This window comes from Aedes albopictus, chromosome 2 (genome assembly GCF_035046485.1).
Source record: "Aedes albopictus strain Foshan chromosome 2, AalbF5, whole genome shotgun sequence".
Lineage (NCBI taxonomy): Eukaryota > Metazoa > Arthropoda > Insecta > Diptera > Culicidae > Aedes > Aedes albopictus.
In genome coordinates, this window is record NC_085137.1 from 518,104,791 (window position 1) to 518,112,843 (window position 8,053).

The 8,053-nt window shown below is 33.6% G+C and overlaps 1 long non-coding RNA gene across 1 annotated transcript; it reads left to right on the forward strand.

Annotated features, from left to right (window-relative positions):
• Window positions 1-5,104: 5,104 nt before the first annotated feature.
• On the forward strand, window positions 5,105-7,673 carry LOC134288759 (uncharacterized). The gene is made up of 2 exons (XR_009998131.1): window positions 5,105-7,258; window positions 7,325-7,673. It is a non-coding gene; the product is annotated as an uncharacterized LOC134288759 (long non-coding RNA).
• Window positions 7,674-8,053: the final 380 nt, after the last annotated feature.

An 8,053-nucleotide genomic window follows, 5' to 3' on the forward strand; every position in this document is an offset into this window, starting at 1 on the left:
TCAATGACCAAAATTTTTGAAGCATAATTTAGCGCTGATTTCGAAAATGTGCTTCAACAAATTTTAAGTAGAACAGTTTTTGAGTTTTAGCTCAATATCAAGTTTTACAACTTTTTAAAATGTGGAAGTTAATAAAATTTAATTAGGTATCTTGGGTTTTGTTCAACCAATTTTAAATCTTTTTCCATAAATTAAAAGCTGAATATAATACCATCGGCTGGATGCAAGTTTTGCGTCAGATTGATGAAATTCAAGATATTGGCGAGATTTGGGGACGAACTCTTGAAATTTTAGCAAAATTTCCAAAAATATATGAACAAATGTATTTTTTTTTTCAATAAGAAAAAACAATTTAAAAATTCTTTCTCAATGTTTATTTGACATATCATAGGGCGAGTTACAATAAAAAAATCAGCTCAATCGGAGCAATGGTTACAGAGAATGAGATGTATGAAGTGAGCAGCAAAAATAGAACAAAAATCGATTTCAAATCATTAACTTTGTATGGAAAGTCGAAAAAAATTCCGCTCTACTGTATTTTTTTTTCCTTTGCGTTTTCGAACTCAGAGCCAGGGACGTGCAATTTCGAAAGGAAAACATGACGCACGAATGCTGTAGCAAATCGTTTCCCATGCGACGGGACTGCTGTGATGCTTCATCTCTCACCCAGCAACACACTCGTTCGTTGCTGCTACAGAAACAAGTGTGTATGAAACATGGAATGATACACTTGGATTTTCGTTTCATTTATGAGTCATTGAAATACTTCAACATGCTAAAAACACTATTTAAACCACATTTTTAAATAGTGGTGCACGCCAATAGAATGATAATTATGTTTTATGAAAGAGGATAACAAATTCGACCACTTAAATCCAATTAACCGGCGCCCGTAACCATTGAGAGACTAGCGCGCACCAGTGAGACATTAATGCTCTGACGGGTGAAGCACAAGCAATGCGACCGGGTGGGAGACTACCGAGTGCTACGATGAGTGGAAAAGTTTTTTTTAACGACCGAGTCATTAGAAAAATGTATGAAACACTTGAAGTGACTCATTCAAATGTTGCATGAAAGTGTATCATTGAAACGAAATTGTACGCCCCTGCTCAGAGCATGATTCTACACCAAAAACGATCATCAGCTTACCGTGTTCAAAAAAGCTGAAAACTATTGTTATTCTAGTATTCATTTAGTTACGAGCTTTCGTGCAAGAAACCCACTTAAAATAAACCCGACTACAAAATTGTAACAAAAATATAACATAATCCTAACAAACCATGATATTTATAACTCATTGTGATATAATTATGTTCAACATCCTTGGTGTTTTCAAAATACTATAACTCAATTATATCACATTGTGTTATTAATGTTGTTTGATAACTCATTGTATTACAATTTAGTTTTGAGTCTTCGACGTTTAAAAAATAATGTTACAAAGTTGTATCAAATTTTGATAGAAACTAGTAATCCCGAGACTAACATTTATATCTCATTTTGTTATAATTTTGATATGATTACAACACAATAGGTTATAATCTTAATTGGACCAGTGTACTTTTTGTTACAATTTTAGTTATTTTAACATCATCCGGCACCTAGTTTATAACATAATAAGCTATAGAAAAATATTATAACCATTATAACATCATAACACAATATGATATAAACTTGATATAATTTTCTAGTCGGGAACACCTAGTTAGAGTCTACTCGTAACATTCTCTGCTATGGAGATTTGATGATAGACACAGCCTATTTATCGGTTGAGGCAACCCTCGATAACAGGCATCGGCCAAGAATCCTCCACTGTGTTGGTATTAACGCGTGATAGTCAAAAAACGACCCAGTTACCGGTTTTCTTCCGCACTGTAGGACTATTGAACAACGAACTAGACCCGAGCAGAGGGGAATATCAAATTAATAACTACGAAATCACAAAACCTGTTTTTATATCTTGTTTTGTTATTATTGAATTATCAAGGCATTACGTTTCCATAACATGTTTTGTTGGACTATCTTATTTTGTTATGACCAAGCAATTGGTATGCAGCCCTTAAATAACATCTCAATATTACATTCTGTTGTGGAACAAGTTTGGTTATTATTGTATTATTGAGAGTGCACAAATACTTTATGGTATTGCTATCTAAACTAAAACAAATTTTGAAACAAAACCTACGTCATTCTACAACGTTATTTACAGCATTTGATGGAAAGCAACTGCATATTCACTCATCAATTTGTCTTCCCCTTCCATTTATCATTACATCCAAACTGAGACAAAGTGCATGCCCCATATCACTAGCTAGTATTCCGTGGGAAAAAGTTTGCATAATGCACCAGAAAAACTGTTTAACGATTTTTTAAAAAGTGCGCAAAGTTAGGCCCTAGGTGCGCAAAGAATGGTACGCTTACGGTATCACATTTGATAAGAGGTGTGGTATATTACGTGACATGGAGGTGCTGTAATGTGTACAAAACAAAGTCCCTGCTGGGCGGCGCGAGGTTGTGCTAAATTTCTGAAATTGACTGAGTTGTAGCTGAAAAGTACCCAAAATACTAGCCACTGCCCAAGTGGCGCAGCACTCTGCATACATCTAAACTAGAACATAGCAGACGATATTGAAGGTTTTTAAGGTTTTCAAAGGGGCGTTCCAGATTCCGCCTTTGACATGTGAATTTCAATGATAAAAATGTCAAACTTATGGAATAAACTTGTTTGAACGAAGCTAATACAGACAGCTGAATCCAAAATTGTAGATGGTTTTGAATGGGATTTTTCAGAAATATTTTGTATTTCACATGTTTTCCCTGTCGTTCCAGAGGATGAAGTCGGATCTACCTATTTGAAAGATAGGTACATGAATAGTTGAAAATACACCTATTAGGGAAGAGAGAAACTGAAGTTCGCATTCTCACATGTTGGTCTAAACTAAATATATAAAATTCTCAGCCATCACGAAAACATATATGATGTAGAATAGGATGCTAAAGTGGAGGCCATACCCGACTAGATGAACATAACAATAATAATTATATCTTAATGTGATATAACTAACAAATTATGTTATAATTTTGTTATGACATGAACTGTTTCAAACTTTTTCAAACTAAATTATAACAAAATATATTATAATCTTTTGTAACTAGTTTTGTTACAAATAAATCAGAACAAACTCTGTTATAACTTTGTTATTTTTGCAACTGAGCAAAAAGATCAGTTGCAAAAATAACATAATTATATCAGAATATGAAATAATTTTAATTTTTAGCTATATTACAAAAAATGAGAAATTTGATTAAGTATTCGTTTTTTTACATTGCTTGTAGAGCAAAAGGTCGATGGATAGCAGGTAAAAGATCAGAAAATGTTTATAAGGAAACAGCTTTATTCTATGTAATTGAAAAATTAAAAAAAACATTAAATTGCTGTTGAGGGGCTGCAGTTTTGCTTGTTTTGCATTGCGTAGAATGCCGGAAGCGTATCCGGCTACCCTTAAAACTGAAAAGTACTCATATTTTTTCAACTTTGAACCGATTTAAGTGAACTTCGACTCGTTTGAATAAGAAATCTTTTTTTTTTATTGATTGGTTATGCGAATAGAACGATTGGGTTACGCGGTATTCCCAAAAGTCAAAATTTTCTGGAACATATCCTTATGCTATTGAGGGGCCCAGATGCAAAGAGGTGTAAGTGACCGTTTTGTCGACTTTGAGCTGAACATATCAAAAAATCTTCAAATTTCAAGCTCACAGGAACTTTTTAAAGATTATTTTTATGATGATTAGAAAAATTACAGTAAATCAGAGAAAATTGGGTTGATATTGAAACTCCATACATTTTGAATGGGATGAAAAACTGGTGAAAAACTTCAAAGCTCATTTACTCGAAAGTGGGTTTTTGTAACTTACACCCCTTTGCTTCTAAGCTCCTCTATTCTAATATCGGCGTTGTTGGAGTTAGCGTATTGAAAAGATATGGTATCTCGTGAAAAATGCTTCGTAATTACACTGTTGAAAACGCTTTGACATCCACGTGCAGCACAACAGAACATGTGCTCGATGAACAAATTGAGATTTGAATTATGAAAATGCTACGGTCAACCTTGGCTTGGTCAGCCAAAGCAAAATCAAGAAATTGACATTTATGCTTCGTAATGATTACTTTGAAGTCAATACTTTGGGCCTAGGCTGGGCAGATATGCTATTGGTGATTTGATGGTGCATGAAGAAGAAGAAGAACGAAGGTGTTTTGAAAAATCTTATCCCTACCGCACAGGAGAAGATTTTAAAATGTCTCTATAACATCTAAAACAAAATCTAATTAAAAACGTTTTGATGTACGGTGTAAGACTTTGGACGGACTACATATTGAACGTATAAATTTAAATTTAACATTTTTTTTCTTGGTAAACTACTTAATTTGTACCAATCACCAATTGGGTTTTTTAAATTAAGAATAATATATTGATTTATTGATTTTATTCGAAAGAGCACCTTTTTTTAAGCCAGTATGATTTTTTTCAGATTTTTTAAACTTTATCAAACCTTAAGCTTCAATTACAAAAAGATTTTTTGAAATCACCTTTTGACAGCTGGGTAATTGCTTGACAGCTCCGCCCAGTACGAAATGCGACGAGGGGTGATTCGACAAATCGATCCCATACAAACTTTAAATCGATTTTTAAATAGGTTCCCGGGCACCAAAGTTCATGAAAATTTGGATTTCGGCTCAGTTTGGCATGTATAGATTGTGAATATGGAATTATCTCAACACCACTAAAGAAGCCAATTGCAGCTGGTCTATGGAAAATTCCACGTGTATGGCAATTCGGGTTTTTTCTTAACTCACGATGACCAGATCGGTTCAGTCGGATTTGTTTTTGATGGAAAAAATAAATCTGGATCAAATGAGATCAATATTGTCAAAATCGGAGAAAATTTATCGCAGATATAACCATTACATAGTTTACCTTCTTTATTTTATTGTCTGCTGTTTCATATTATGAAGTAAAAAATAAAGGCATTGTAACTTCTAGAAATTTCATCAGACTCTTCCGTATTTTTTTATTTTATTCATTGCTATATGAGTTTTGGGTAAATATAGCATCATAGCTATTGATATGTTTATCTTTGTATTAATTTCCTTCTTTCAATATCCCAGTTCCGTTACGGTGCCAAATTCCTATCACTTTTCTACGATTCCCAATTCTTATAGGTTAAGTAAAATTTTAGCTTCAAAAAGTGATACATCTGCAAATGAGTTTTTTTATCTCAAAATTGAGTAATTTTAGTTGAATTTATATGTCATTTTAACAGTACTGCTATTCTAACCTCTAATTATAACGTCAAAAAGTATCGAACAGACTATGTATTACGAAGTAATGAATATTAGTGAGAGTGGAGATAGCAAATATGGTACCTACTAAATAATTCTAATCAATAAAAATGTCAACTATACAGACAATTCTGCTCAATTGATGATTGCATTTGTCTATTATAACTTTTTTCTTTCGGTCTATTATTATTCGATCATATATTGTTTGACATTATGTCATAAATATCTTTTTTCATTACTAAAAATAATCTAAAACAGAATAAAACTAAACAGCATCTGCAGAAGTAATCATATCGGCATATGATATAATTACCTTTTACCTTCGCTCACGTAGGTACGTGTATAATCGCCGTTCTCACAACGCGAACAAAACAAAAAATTAAATAAAATCATCTCCGTCTGGAAAGGATCTTTGTCGCCGCCAAAATGCACCCCATGACGAAGCTCAATCATAAATAGTCGACTAGCAACTTTTTCGTCGTTCTCTTTGTTCCGAAACAGCCGACGACGGGCCCTGCGAACGCCACCACTGTTATTAGTGTGTGTTACAGTGCACATGTCTGCGCACCGCGATAGCGCTGTTGGTAAGAGAGAGAGGTTCGTTGTTTGATCTTGCATTCAAATCTCTGTCTATTTTTGTCCTGCGACTGGCAAACATGAAATGGGGGAATAGGGAAACTGGCAATACGTGAGGAATTCCACGGAGTCATGTCAGTCGATCCTGAGCGACCATTTCAAAAATATCTGAAACTTTGCACAGTTTTTCAATTTCATCTAAATCGTCATTTTTCGATATCAAACCTTCATATTCACTCACGACTAACTTTTCAGAAGGGTGTATGCTAAAACAGCTCAAAAATATTCTAAAAGCTGTACAGCAAAAACGGATTTTTCGATTGTTATGAATTTTTCAGCAAAGTTAGATAACTAAATGATGATTCCTTAGAAAATATACACTGTAAAAAATTTATTTTTTTACTTAAAAAAAATATGATTTTTGTCACAAAAACTCAAATATCTCAAAACCCTATCTTTTTACCAACGTTAATTTTTTAGGGGAAATGGCCCTTTATATCAGCTATCTACCATAAAATTTTGGTGATGGTAAACTGATAAACAAAAAAGTTATGACATTTCAAACATTTCACAATTTTTACATTTAGTAACAAAAAAATTTTTTTTTCTGTGTAAATTATTTTGAGAATTATTTTTTGATGCTGATTTTATTGTAAAGGCTACCGCCTGAATTAAACAAGTTGTTTTCATTATACTTTTGTTTGATTATTCATAATTTCTATAGTATCTATTTGAAACTTAGACGCGATCCAGTGTTTTGATCAAAAATATTGAGAGTGTCATACTTTTTATTGTACGTGACTGGTGAAAAAATCCCTTGATAGTGTTGAAAAGCTGTTGATTATAAGAAAAATGGAATTAAACTTATTTTTAAGACAAAAGCTGTATAATAAAAGTTTTATATACGCGTATACGTCTAGTTTATCTTCAAAAAAAATACCTCTTAGAGAACAGACTTTATGATCGGAAGAATGCGAGTAACTTCAACAACAACAAATGCATGAGAGTTACCTACACGGAGAAAAATGGTTAATCTTTTTAGTATATTATTTAATAATAATTTTTCATTTCACTCTTTTAAACATTGTCATGCATAAAAAAATATGCATTGCTTCATTTTTAATATGCAATCCGCTGCATTTGCGGTATTTATTGGTTCCCGTGAATACCAAGACCCTGATAGTACTCTTAGGACTTAATAAAATATTTAACTTGACCAGCCATTATTATTTAGAAGTCATAAAGTTATCCGCGCTCATGTTTTTAGTTTGTTCCTCAAGTGCCCTTAGGGAAAACCATGGCGTGTCACAAACCGCGATCGCGATTATTCCATTCTCAGTAAGTACATATTGTATATTTTTGTTACAACGGCTTAAATTGTATGTTTTTTATTATCTACAACAGGTTTGGCACCACCGGAAAGATGTATCCAACCGGTACCTGCTGCAGAAGTAATCCGGACTTAACTGATATTGGCTCCACCGGGAAGATACATCGAACCAGTTCCTGCTGGAAAGATGCTCCAAACTTCACCGAAATCAGCACTACCGGAAAGATCAAATCAGTTCCTGTTGCAGAAATGATCCGACGAAGGATCCGGCTCCGGTGCAGCATCAACGAACCGTAGGAGAGACTTCTGTGCGATATGTTTGATGATCCGGCTAACATAGTGCAGTGTAAGATTTATTGTATTTTATTGTATTTAAGGATAAAGATAATAAAATTATTAGGTATCGTGTTTTAATCAACTAAACTTGTTATACATTTTTCATTCATCCACATTCATTGCAATTTGAAAAAAAAAATCAAAAACAAATCCAAATATGCATCGACAAATATGTTGGATATATGCATTCCAATGCAAAACACCAATATATGCATTGACTGAATAACCACAAAAATATGCATTCCAAAGGGTGGGCAGATCGAATATGGTTTTAGTAAATATTTTATGCATTTTAGCATTTTCCAATCTCTCCGTGTACCACGTGAAAATCCATCGCCCAGTTCACACTACCCCCACCTGGTGGAAATGTTTCACGAAACACTGCGTTGTGCAGTATCGTCATCAGAAGGCGCTAGTGTGAAACGTCAAACGCAAAGAAAAACGATGGCGCTCTTCTTGTTATGAAA